This window comes from Neltuma alba, unplaced genomic scaffold, assembly GCF_004799145.2.
Source record: "Neltuma alba isolate B1F8T4 unplaced genomic scaffold, ASM479914v2 tig00005283_pilon, whole genome shotgun sequence".
Classification (NCBI taxonomy): domain Eukaryota; kingdom Viridiplantae; phylum Streptophyta; class Magnoliopsida; order Fabales; family Fabaceae; genus Neltuma; species Neltuma alba.
Window position 1 is genome coordinate 26,212 of NW_021634048.1, and position 13,223 is coordinate 39,434.

General features: G+C 36.6%; 1 pseudogene; it reads right to left on the reverse strand.

The window, feature by feature from the left end:
* Positions 1 to 12,450, reverse strand: part of LOC114747370 (BEACH domain-containing protein C2-like) — a 38,469-nt pseudogene extending 26,019 nt beyond the window's left edge.
* Between the last annotated feature and the right edge of the window lie 773 nt (positions 12,451 to 13,223).

Sequence of the window (13,223 nt, forward strand, 5' to 3'; positions counted from 1 at the left end):
CGCTTAGGCTGACATCAATTAAATCACGATATTTAAGTGTCAAGTTTGCAAACATAGATGTTGTTACGTGTCAATTGCTGTTCTGTTTAAAATTCTGATAATAGTTGACAAAAGGAATACAATGTAACCAGTGATGAAAGATATAAATACCCAGCCTGTACTTTGATTCAAGTTGCCAAGAATAACATTTCTTGCTTATTATTTTTCTCGCCAAGGTTAACATCCACTTATCTACATATTTTCCTTTTATAGAAAAAGCAAGTCCATTCCGATGACTATGAAAACAAAATTACAAACAAGGAATCAAAAATAAAAGAAAACGCATGTAATACTTGCAATAGAGGATATCATTGCTGTTAGAAGGAGTCAGACTTCGAAGCCCAAGCTCATCAAGCCCACTAAGCAATGTATTTTAATCCTGTCATTTATTTTCTAGATTGTAATCATATTTCCATCTGCCTCCAAAATCTTAGGAATTCGAATCTGATCTTCAGTCACCCCCAGTCAAATTTGATTAGCATATCAGTTTTTGGGTACCGATTTGATAACCATAATGCTCCTACATATGCATCACTCTGTCCTTTATGAATAATGAAAGCTGAGATGCAGTTTACCTCAGTGAATTTCAATTACTATACATGAAAAAAGCGCGCACTCTATTCTATGTTAGCAATCCCAACAGTTGTGCACCAGACATGGCACACAATCCAAAAACTCAAACCAAATCTAAGGTAGAAGTTTGAAAGTTAGAACTTCAACCAATGGAATCAAATAAAGAAAGCAACACAGAGATAGAATTTCGCCCAATGAGAATCAAATACAGAACATAAGACAGACAGACAAACTGCTCATGTAGGGGATGTCAACAGCAACATTGCCAAAAAGCATACAAGACATAAATCAACTGTCACATAAAGCAGGTTAACATGAAAGAGAAGCAATAATGTTATTAAATAGCAACCTTCCATCCATCCTTTTGCCGCATTGAATGCTCTAACATGATAATAAGGAAGTTATGTATAAGGTCCTCTAGTTCTCCATGACTCGTTGAATTTGAAGATTTGGTTGGCGCCATCTGTTAAACATAAAATGCATAAGTAGCACGGTTAGGGAATTTTACAAAAGGATTTCAAGTTCCACGGATTTATAACTAATGATTCCCCCCACCCTCCGCATAAGTATATTATTGTGCGCATGTGCGTACACAAGTGATTATACATATGCACCCATGTGTGTGTTTATATATGCACACAAGTCTGTCCATAAATCTATCTCTATATATTCGTCTGTGTGTGTGTGCGTGCCTGAATATGTACTATCTATACATGTGTTGATACATGCATGTATACGTAAGCACATACAAGCGAAGATTTCTATTTCATAATACTAAGATACCTTGAAACTCAACTGAGGAAAAGGTCTCTATTTCAAGAAGGCAACACACCAAGCAGTAGAGGTTTGCTCCGATGCAGATTGGGTAGATTTAGTTATTGATAGAAGATCAACTATAGACTACCATAAATTTATATGGCGCAAGCTAGTTACCTTCTAAAACAAGGAACAACTTATAGTAGCATATTTTAAGAGCTGAGCCTGAGTTTCAAACCCTTCCACCTGGAATTTGTGAAGGCATCTGTCTGGACAGAGTACTTAAAAAGCTCAAAATTGGAATTGAATGTCCAATCAAGGTATTGTGTGACAACATGGAGAATATTGGAATATTCAAGAATCCCATAAGCACAACAGGACCAAATATGTTGAAAGAGATCATCATTTCATAAAGAGAAGATTGAATCAGGTCAGACAGAGGTGTCCTACCCATCTACCAATGCTCAAGTAGTTGATTGATGATAAAAGCAGCACCTAGAGTGCGGTTTGAAGAATCTGAGTAGCAAGGTAGGAACGATCAACACCTATTTGCCAGCTTGACAAGAAATGTTGGGAATCAAAGTGCTAAGCATTCTAGATGTTATTCTATACTCCATATTATAATCCCCGTTTTCCTATTTGCTTCAATACTGCTGTATGGCAAGGATTTATGAATCTATTAAAATAATATAACAACCCTACCTAAATAAAATCAGATTTTCCAGATTATAATCTCCTAGAACCTTGAGCTAGGAGAGACAGGAGTGTTGCCTTATGCCTATATCATACATAGTTGAACGAATGAAAACTTCAGCCAATGATAGAAAAATTGCTTCGCAGCCGATTTCAATTATATGTATAATGTTATGACCCCACACAAACTCCAAAACCTTTAATGTATTGAGGCAGATTACAAACGAAAATGAAATCCAGAGGTTAAAATCGTTACATTCAGGGACTAAAACTCTACTCTATTACACAGCAAGTCAAACAAATGAAAACTCAACAATAGGAATGCGTTTACAGCATCAGATTACAACACAACAATGAATTACAACTAACAAAGAAATACAAGACAAGCACACAGACATATATCACACAAAGATTAGCCAATCCACTCCAATGCCTGAGCCAAATTCAAATTCTTCTCTCCTTTTCTGCTCAGCCGAAGATAAGATTTATAGACCCAAAAAGTGACTTTCACAGCCCCCACCTCATAGACTTTGACTATAGCAGTCCTATAGCTAACCTACTCTTAATTCTTTCTTCACAATAGCAAATCAAACTTCTGCCCAACAATTAAGTATTTTTCCATTTCCATGAATATTTTCTAAACTTCCAAAAGTGATTCTAACATATTATAAATGTCTGCACACATATAAATACATATTCACACGTTTTATGCTAGAGATTATCTTACAACAAGAGAAAGAATGTTTGGCTGGCCTGATTAAACCCACATTTTAGAAATTTGCTCAAAGAACTAACCCAATTAACTATCAATCTCGAATATAAAATCAAGAAGTTTAGTGCAATCAAAATAGAGTTGGCTTCGGGAGGATAAATAGTTATGTGTTATAATTGTCATCTCTAATCCAGAATGAGCGCCTAGCTCACATTTTCTGAAAACCAAAAAATAATACCTCATTGTTTGAAATTAGCAATTCCAAGATCCATTCAGGCCATTCTTCCATGTTTGTCAAACTACTTCTATTTTCTTGATGACTGCAAGCCAAAAATAGAAGATCCTGAAATTGTATGCAAGCAAATAGCTCAGAAGCAAGACATAAACAACAAGATCTCGGATGCATATATAGGTAAAGACAGAAATCTTCATATAAGTCAATCGAATGAACAAGCTTCCCATGTGGACATGGCATATAAATAGGTTAAATTCATATTTTAACATTCATGCAAAAGGAACCACACAAGATCAAGACTCAGGGAAAAATATTTCATATAGGACAAGGGGAAAAAAAGAAAAGTAAATAATGCAAACAAGAAGAGTTTATGTTGATTTCAGAAGGAGGGACTGCATCTCGTTAGAGTATACACTTATCAAGGTGTGAGTGGTAATTGTTATGTGGCATTAATAATGGTTAGCAAGACATTAAGGATTAGTTAGTTAGGAGGTTCCCATAAGCACAATAGGTAGGAAATTTGATGTAAAAGGTCTCTGATGAACTGGATGCTACACTTTTACAATTTCATGTACCATATAGTGACAAAGCTTGTTTCTCGTCCATCTAGCACCATCACTAGAAGCATGGTCCGATAACCTGTCATTATGTTCATAGGTTCAGTTTGGTTTGGTTTTGGCGGGAAAAAAAAAAAAAAAACAACTGAATTAAACCAACCAGTTTGGCAATTCGTGGGACCTACTCAGTTTTCTCTTCAATCGGTTTGGTTCAGTACCGTAAGTCATTTCATTCAGTTTGGTTTGGATCTGGATCAAGCTTGGATGAATATTTATGGATTTTTTTGCCGTGAATTTTTTCTTCAAAATTGATACTATGCTTATTTATAGATAATTTTTAACTATTGATTAGCATCTTTCAAGGGGGAAAAAATCTCTTAATGACAAATGAGAGCAGCAATAGGCTTGGCAAGAAAGAGGGCAGATGGGCTTTTTGTTTTGGCAACAGCAGGCCAAGTTGCATCTTGATGATCTAGAACATCTATGGCCACTTTGATCCTATGTCAAGCATAGAAATGGGCTTGAGGTGCAAGGGCTATAGGCTTCTTGAACACCAATGGGTTTTTAATGTTTCTTAGATGTTGATAAGATAGTCAATGTGTTTTTAACCTAAATCTTAGAAAACAGAGGTCCATGACAAGAAAAATGCATTGTACTGAATTTTTAAATTTTTTGAATTGTAACTATCCTTGAGGACAAGGATCAATTTGAAGGAGGACTATTGTTACATGGCAGCAATAATGGTCACGAAGGTGAGGTAAAACACAGGAGCGGAAGGGGAAGAGACAAGCAGAAGGAGAGATAGAAAGAAAGAAAGAAAGAAAGAAGGGAGGAAATATAGAGAAATTAAGAGAGAGACTGAAAAAACAATCAACTTAATTCAAATCATCCAAAAAGGTTTAACAAATGAGAGAACTTTTAGGCCATTTATAGAGTCCTAGGTATACCTATTCAAAAAAATAATAAATCCTAAAAGATGGAATAAAATAACTAAATCCTAGATAGGATAAGATGACACTAGATACCTTATTTTTATTCTAAAATAACGAAATATAACTTTTAAAGAATAATGTAAATTGAAATTAAGATAAAAATCCAATAACACATTTTCTTCATGAGGTTAATAAGGGTCAGCTGGTCTTCATCAAAAGGAAATAGGGTCAGCTAGTTAGTTAAGAGGTTCCTATCATGTAAATGGGAGGAAAAAGATGGTGCGAAAAGTGACTAATGAATTGAATACTACTCTTTTACGTTCCCAAGTCAATAATAGCAAGCTATCACATGATAATTTTGAAGTCTTTTACCTTCCTTATCTAATTTATAGAGAAATAAACAAATTCAGTTGTTGGAAGAAAGGAAGCTAAGAAACTATTCCTATGACTCACTATTAACTTTTGGATGCCTGATCATGAGAAACTTGAGACCAGCGAGGCAATATCAAATCCACGAAGTATGTAATGAGAAATTCAAACACAATCAAGAAGGTACATCCAAGGATAAGTAGATTGAGACAAATTCAGGAGCATAAATCTACCAAGTATAGACATGATATTTCAGGCTCATGAAACAAGGAACCAACAAATTACAAACATTAAATGCGGATGGCAAGCAATAGGAACTTAAGCTAAAACCTGTAGTGCTCTGCACTGCAAAGGCCTGGGTGCATGGGGAAGAGAACGCAAAAGCACCAGCAGAAGTTGTGAATGCTCAAAACGATGACCAGAATCATAGAAGTTCAAACCATCCTCCATTGAAGAGGCATTGATCTGAAATAAAAAAAGAACAATTAAAAAAAAAAGATTTTCATCAAAAGAAAAAAAATGACAACCAAAAGGGAAATTTTTTTTTTTTTTAAATTTTTAGGAACTTGCTCAGCTTTTGTTGCATCCCAAGGGAAAAAAAAAATTGCTCAGCTTTTGACATTTTGCCCCGGGGTTCTCTAAATAAACATATAGAGTACAGACATCATGGGGCTTTGCCATATGATATTTTGTGATGGAAATATATTTTTTTTTCCTTGTAAATATCTTCCAAGAAAGGGTTAGTGACTAGAATGTTTGTATTCATTTATTAGTCATTATTCTCATGCTTTTACTCAGTGCATATATTTAGATGCATTGTGCTATATTCAAAAATTATAAGAAATATATTTTCTTCCAAAATTCCACATTTTGACCCATTCTGTCAAGATATTAGGAGATGTTGATCTGAAATAGAGAGGGGCGGGAGGGAAGAGAAGCAACATATTCATGTATCCGACGCAGCATTAGTAGCAAGAATAAAAAAGCCAAGCAGGATATAAAGGAAATAAGGCAGAGGATGGAAGTGGCTGACAAAATATTAGACCATTAACTCAATTAAAAAGACAAATCAAACCCTAACTAGAAAGGGCTGTCATAGAAAGCCCGGGGAATAGCATTTGAAAATGAAAGATTAAACAATAATCCCACAAAAAATCATGATTCTAACAGTCACTGACATGTACGTTTCTATTAATATGAAATGGAGATGTGATGGAAGAATTTCATCATACCGAGGCAGCCAACAAAGTGGTGTAAACGTTGTTAGTTATTAGCCTGTTGGGAGCTGCTTGGAAAGCCTTCTGCAGGGCAAAAAGCAAAAGAGAAACCTTGTCATCAAACATGGTGCCACCCCCATCTTGCAGTCCAACGCCCAAAAGGTTTCTTGTTGTATCAGGAGCAGCATGAGAGTCAAATTTCAGATGCCCTGAAGCTACTAATGCACCCAAGAGGGCTATGATCCCGACAACAATACCATCACTGTTATCAATATTGTAAACATTGTTTCTTGCATTATCAGCACTAATGGAAAGGCTTATTCCTCCCAAATTATTGACACTAGAAGTTTCAGAAGTAGACTTCATCCTTTCAATATTCACAACAGCAGAACTTGAATCGGGATGACCTCTATTATCAACTAGTTGAGAATCTTGGTCATTTTTTTCTAAGGCTGCTTCACTTTTCTCAGCTGGTCTTTCATCATCTTGACTTTGTTCTGTAATTTCACTATTACCACCAACGGTAGCTTTTTCAGGTTGAGGAATTTTTGACATTGATTCCAAGACACCATTGTCCCCAGTCTTAGCTTCCCTCTGAAGCAGAACAAGAAGAGTTTCCACACCACCACATGCTAGGAATGCTTCTGCAAATGTGCGCGCTCTAGCTGTATTCGGCTGTACAATTAACCTGTAGAACAGATGCAACACCCTAGCAACCTGGAAAGTGAAGTAAACAAGGAGTACAATTTCTGAGAATAGTTTAATGAGAACTTTGTTTATTAAAAGAATAAGAGATAATGGTTCACATTAGACTTTTAGAATTTTAAAAGGAAATAAACATGAGATTAGTAATAGTCGGAAGTAAAAAAAATGTAGTTTATGTCATTAAATGTTATTAAACCTAACAGAGCATGCAGCAGAAAAATATTGGCCAAGCAGTAATCCTGGATTTTCTTCTGCTACTCTAAGAATCCCGGAAATTCTTTTCCTGCAGCAATAATCCCTGAAACTCAACACTATCTGTTCAACCCTACTCATCGATGCCTTTCTCAACCTTCTTTGTACATGCCCAATACCACCTTAATCAATTTTGTACCAACTTCTCCTCAATAGATGCCACACCAACTATTCCTCATATATGATCAACATGATTCTTGTCTTATATGACAAATCTTATCTACTCGTCATTAAAAGTAGAGAAGAAAAAGGATTCCACAAAAAATAAAATTTAGGAAAGGAGAAGACACAGATTATATGGATCAGAAATCGAAAACACAAGAAATGAGAAACTTAACCCCTACAAATATAGGTAAAAATATACTTTTAAATTTCACACTAAGTCTCAATGTGATCCTTTAACTTTATTAAATTTCTTTTTTAATCCTGAAAATATAATAAAAATTTTCTGATAAAATAAAACATTTCTTCTTCTTTGACACCATTAATGCAACGAAATTACAGAAAATGTTTACATGATGTTAAATGGCGCATCCAAATCTAGAGAACCAACCGGATTAAATCAATAATATGATATTTGAGCTTTTGCTTTTTAACTAAAAAAAAGCAGTACTTCAGAAAATGATAAATATTAAATTTTTAGTTGCTTCATTGGCATAATGATGTGGTTACAATTATAAGTTAACTAACTTGCATGGGAGCATTTTCCATTAAGTGAATTAACGTGTTAAAAAAGAGGAAATTTCTTAATATATTTTCAAAGTTAAAAGAGTAAAAACAGACTTAAGAAAGTTAAAGGAGTGAACTAAAACTTATTCTAAAATTAACACACTAAAAATACACATTTACCAAAATAATAAGTGGGTCCCATCCAAAAACAAGCTTTAGTGTGGCAAAACCCCAATCTCTAGAGCAACCAGTAATGAAATTCTATTAGAAAAATTCAGGAAAAAATTAGTTGACCACCTCAAGCATGCAATATGTACATATCTGACCCCCTAAAAATTATACAGCATCAATATATCAATATATATTTAATAAAATCCATAGCAAATTGCATTGTTCATAAGCCACACAGAGTTCAACCCACTCCTCAAACTCTACACAGGGAAAACTTGTCTGGTTGGTGTTCTAGATAATAATATTATCGTAACATGAAAACTAGATTGGACTAAAAAAGCCTGCCACGCAATAAGAGACCGCATAAGCATCTTGAATACGTATTCCATTTTCACCCCAAAAAAAAAAAAAGGCGTTATAGAATGTTATCATGTGTGTGCCAGCCTAGAACAACCATTTCCAACAATGCCCCAACAAAGGGAAGACATAATCTTGGCATTACACTACATTACCTGGTTGAGCTGTGGACAATCAAGCATGAATCCTAGCAAACACCGGACATCATCAGAGACCATTGAAGGAGGCGCTGCCACTGTTAGAAGTTCAACTACCACTAAGAGCTCATCAACTAGAGCATTAAGTTCACCCACCGGACGTGTTGCCCCAGTAAGGGAAAATGTGTTCACTGAGTCCTTTTCAGGAATAGTCCAATAACATTTTCTGCAACCATCAAGAAGCATCTGAATGGCATTAGCATCTCGCATGATTGCTGACTCAGTGAAAACCATGTCTGCAAGTGATGACAGAAGCTTCTTTTGTATTCCATAACTGCACAAACTCCAAATTTTTAAATCTAAGAGCAAGGTAGTGAAGAGTTGTACTTTAAGCTTGTCATTGATATTCTGGGATTGACATAGTGAGACAACAGCAGCAACAAGCTCCTCATCTCCTACACCATCTCGCTTTCCATAACCAAGCAAAGATAGAGTCTGGAGAAGATAATTCAAAATTTTTGAAAGAATCTCAGGTCCTCTGCCGCGAGATAACTCTTCATTGTTCCTAGGATATTGTACAGCCAAGGATATAATTCTAAATATTGAGGAAGCAAGAGATGTGGTTGCTAAAGACAAAGAAACATTCCCCATCTGTGGTTCCAAGGTTATCTCATGTACACTGCTCACTGCCAAGGGAAGCAAAGCTAAGGGACCTCCATAAGCCAATGCCCACAAAGCATCAGCAGGTCGCGTTCGAGTTGCAACATGGACTTGCCCGAGAACTCCAGCTGGACGCCGAACCAACCCTGAATGATGATATAAAGTTGTAAGAAAAAATACGAAATAAAAAGCACAGTTTATCCATACTATGATAAATGATAGATTTTATATTGGTTTTACAGCAAATGAATGTCTAACATTATTTAAATAGAGACCCTACTTTCTTAAATGCTAAAATAGTGTGCAAAAACATTCCTGACATCGACACTTTTGTTAATAAATAGTTGGTGATGTCATATGCAAACATTGGCAAGAGAATGAAAGAACAAGCACTGCTCTCAGGAATAGGCCCATCCCCAGATATAGTAAAATGAAGGAAGGCAGTCTTTTTCCTCATCCCCTTTTGTATCAGGTCTTATTTGTATCAGGTCTTACTCAGTATTTTACAGGTGTACACAAGGGATTGGCTAGATAGACTATTATACTTAGCCCCCTCTAGCTTTGTAGCGTTGTTTGTTTTCTTTAATGGAATTTTAGTTGACCCCGTGAAAAGGAACAATTGCAAAGAAACAACATATAATGATACATGAAAACTACTAATTTTGCTTATTCTATTGTGTATTAAAAGACTACAGTTCAATAGAAAGGATGAATGAAGCAACAGAATATTATCATGTGACTAAGAGCACATAGTATGTTTACACAAGAGTTTAACATGCATGGCTAACCTAGGATAAATGAGGCTATTCCTTAGGAAATTCTAGAACCATTAAAGGTTTAAATAATTAATCCCCATTGCAAAACATCTTCTGTTTCCATTGTCATCATTATTAGGATTAAAATCAAGTAAAGCATCCACTGGGAAAATTAATAATTAACAGAGTTAAGAAACTTCTAGTTCCCTTGTCTCAAATTAGGAAATGCATTTAGTTTTCTGCACATGAGGAAAATGAAATGAAGGCAAGCTGCTAACTGCTTCATACATAAACACCCAATTTCACGAAGTGGTTATAATATCCTTGAAAATATATGATAAAAAACACGATTTTAGATTAGAAAATTAAAAAAAACAAACAAAGAGGAGAACTTATAAAGCATACAACCCCACTGTGAAGCAAAAGGACAATTGCACTACAACATTACATGAACTTCCGATAATGACAGAAACCCAAAAGGCAACAATTTTTTAGATGCATCCTATGACACTGCACAGCGTACATTAACTTGAAAGATTATTTCTCAGACAACAGAAGCCTTTTTCAGGTTTTAAAAAAGAAAAAAAGACCTAATGTAAAAGAATTCATAAATCACATGAAGCATGGCAATGAATCTATCTGACCTGCAGCACCAGAAGGTGAAGCATCTGAGCAGTAACGGCCACTAAGCAAACAAGGATGATAAAGAAGATGAATGCAGCCACCAATTTCTGAATCTAAAAGAGCACTTTCCTCTGCCTTGCTCTGCATATAGGGATTTGTCGCTAGCCATGGCAGTCCTGCTGCATTACCAAAAGAAGGAATCACATCCCCTCCCCTGGAAGCCAACCGTGCCATCCTCTCTGGCCCAATCGGTTCCTTGAAGATATAGACAGGACCCATTTCAGCAAACAAAGGGCATTGACGACGACGGCGTTGTAAACCAGCCATTGTTGGCGGAGGGTTAGTTCCTATGCAGCAAAATGAAAGGGGTTTGGAAATTCGAGGAAACTCAAAAGGACGGCTTTCATATAAAGCTCCATCTATATATAGTCTAACTTCACTTTCAGCTTTCCCAATAATTCCATGCTTGCTAATATGCTCCAGACCAATGAAGTACCAGCACTGTGGTTTGAAAGCATGGGTAAAATGCAAAGAAGACTTCCTTCCCTTCCCACTACCAGTTTCAACAACCAAAAACTGAGCATGGAAATAAGCCTCTATACCCTGATTATCAGCAGATAAGAAACTGAACAGCCGTGGCATGTGTGCTGTACCTTCACCAGCAAGTGCACTAGCTGCTGCAGCAGCTGACATGGCTGATGATTTACCCGACTTTGCTGCAGCAGCTGCAGCAATCGCAGCCGCAGCTGTTGCCGATTTAATGTGTCAGCAAATGATTCAATGTAAATCCATGTTGCAAACCCATAACCATTGACAAACGGCCAACGCCCTTCACCTGGACCAAGCAAACCAGAGCTTTCACCATCAAACTCAAAACTGCAGGCAGGTCCCATTGACTCCTTTCCACCTATAGCTTTCTCTAATGCAAGCATTAAACGTGGAGCCCAAATTGTATCAAGTGTTCTTCTAACAACTTGAAACCATCTGTGAAGATCACTTACACCAAGAGAGTGCCCTGCTAAGTATTGTATACAGTTACACAAAGGAGTTCCATCCCACCTCATTTGGCCACTTGAAACAACATCCTCTGTAAAAACTTTTTCTGCTGATTTCAACAATACTCCTAACAGGCCAGCCATTGAGCACATTGCTCTGTTCTAGTACATGCCCGTAATATAGCAAGTAGCCCCCTGACCATTCGTGTCCTAGGTGACATGACATAGTCAGTATCAGCTACCCAAGGAAGCCAGGGAATCAGCTCAGCTGCCACAATGGCAGCCCGGGAATTAAGCATTACGCTTGGAGGGTTGTTATCCTCGTCCTCTTCAAAACTTTCAACACCACCCATTGTTGCAAGAAGTGAATCTACTATTAAGAAAGCCACATTTTCCATTATTTCACCAGTACCAAAACTTTCTATGCCTCTTGCAATATTCTTTAGTTTCTCCAGACCTTCAGGTTTTCCCATAATAGCAGAATCTACTAAATGCAGTAATTCTGGAGAGACAGTTGGCATAGCATTCTTCTGCCTTGGCTTTGGTGGAGAACCAACAGGTGAATATCCAGTTGAATCAAGACCAGTTTGATACTCAAACTGATTCATTGTGTGGCCAAAATGCCCCTCAGACTCAGGGCTATATATAAATTGATCATGTTGCATGTCAGCAACAGGAGAGGAACCACTTTCCATCATATGCGTCCCCGGTGAACATTGAGAATCTTCTGTATTTCCACCATAGATTTTTTCTTCATTATCTAAATGAGAAGATCGGTTTGAACCTACAGACTCATTATTCTTCCCTTTATCTTTTAGAGACCTGCTCAAAATGGTCCTCATCCACCCCTGTACTTGCCGAACCAATTTCCTTCCCCTGCCAGTCTATTTTTTCATCTTCATGTTCAACTCCAATACCAGGATGGAGACCCCCTACTATTTCCTTTACACCATTATCTACTTCATGAGTTTTTGACTCATGACCAGATATTTCTGCCTCTTGTGCGTTTTCTTCTTCTTCCATTATACTAGTTTTACGAAACTGACAAATATTCATTCAAACAGTTAAAGCCTAATCCACCTGCAAGTTATAGACGTCATAAATCATCTGAGATTTAGATGCAGCACTAAAATATGAAGTTGGATACCATATTAACATTTACAATTGAAGCAACCGCATGCAGTAGTGGTGTGATAAAATAATTAACATTTGTCGCCAGTAATATGTATGGCAAACTTTTAAAAGAACTGTGCATCCAGTCAAAATTTTCAGCCACTTAGACCACCTAAAAGCATGAGTCTGCTTCTTTATTGAACACCACATTCGGCATGGAAAGACTGCCTACCAGATATAAAGAAGAAATAGTTTCAGAAATTACATAACAAACTAAACTAAAGTACAGGAGGTGAGCTCCAGTCTGGCTACATATATTTCGAAAGGGGAAAAAAAATCATCAGTTAGATCCAGCTTAAGGCAGTTGTTGTCATTCAAGATTGTTTACACTGACGACAAATTTATCATCTAAGTAGCTCGTCTAAGATGCACATCAGCTTGGTCTGAAAACAGATTTACAAGAGAGAAATGAAGTGAAGTTCACGACACTAATTTACAACCAAAACAGTGAGCGAAACTGTCTGTAGCTAAGATTAGTCTTCCAAACATGGAATGTTATTCATGCTCTTTTCTTTAGTGGTTCCTCACCAACGAAAGATAACTTGATGCAGACATCAGACTTGATTGTGGCAAATAATCAGTTGACGTCATTAATTGAAGAGTAGTTGAATTGAGAAAGGAAAAAGGTTCGGGATCTTGTTG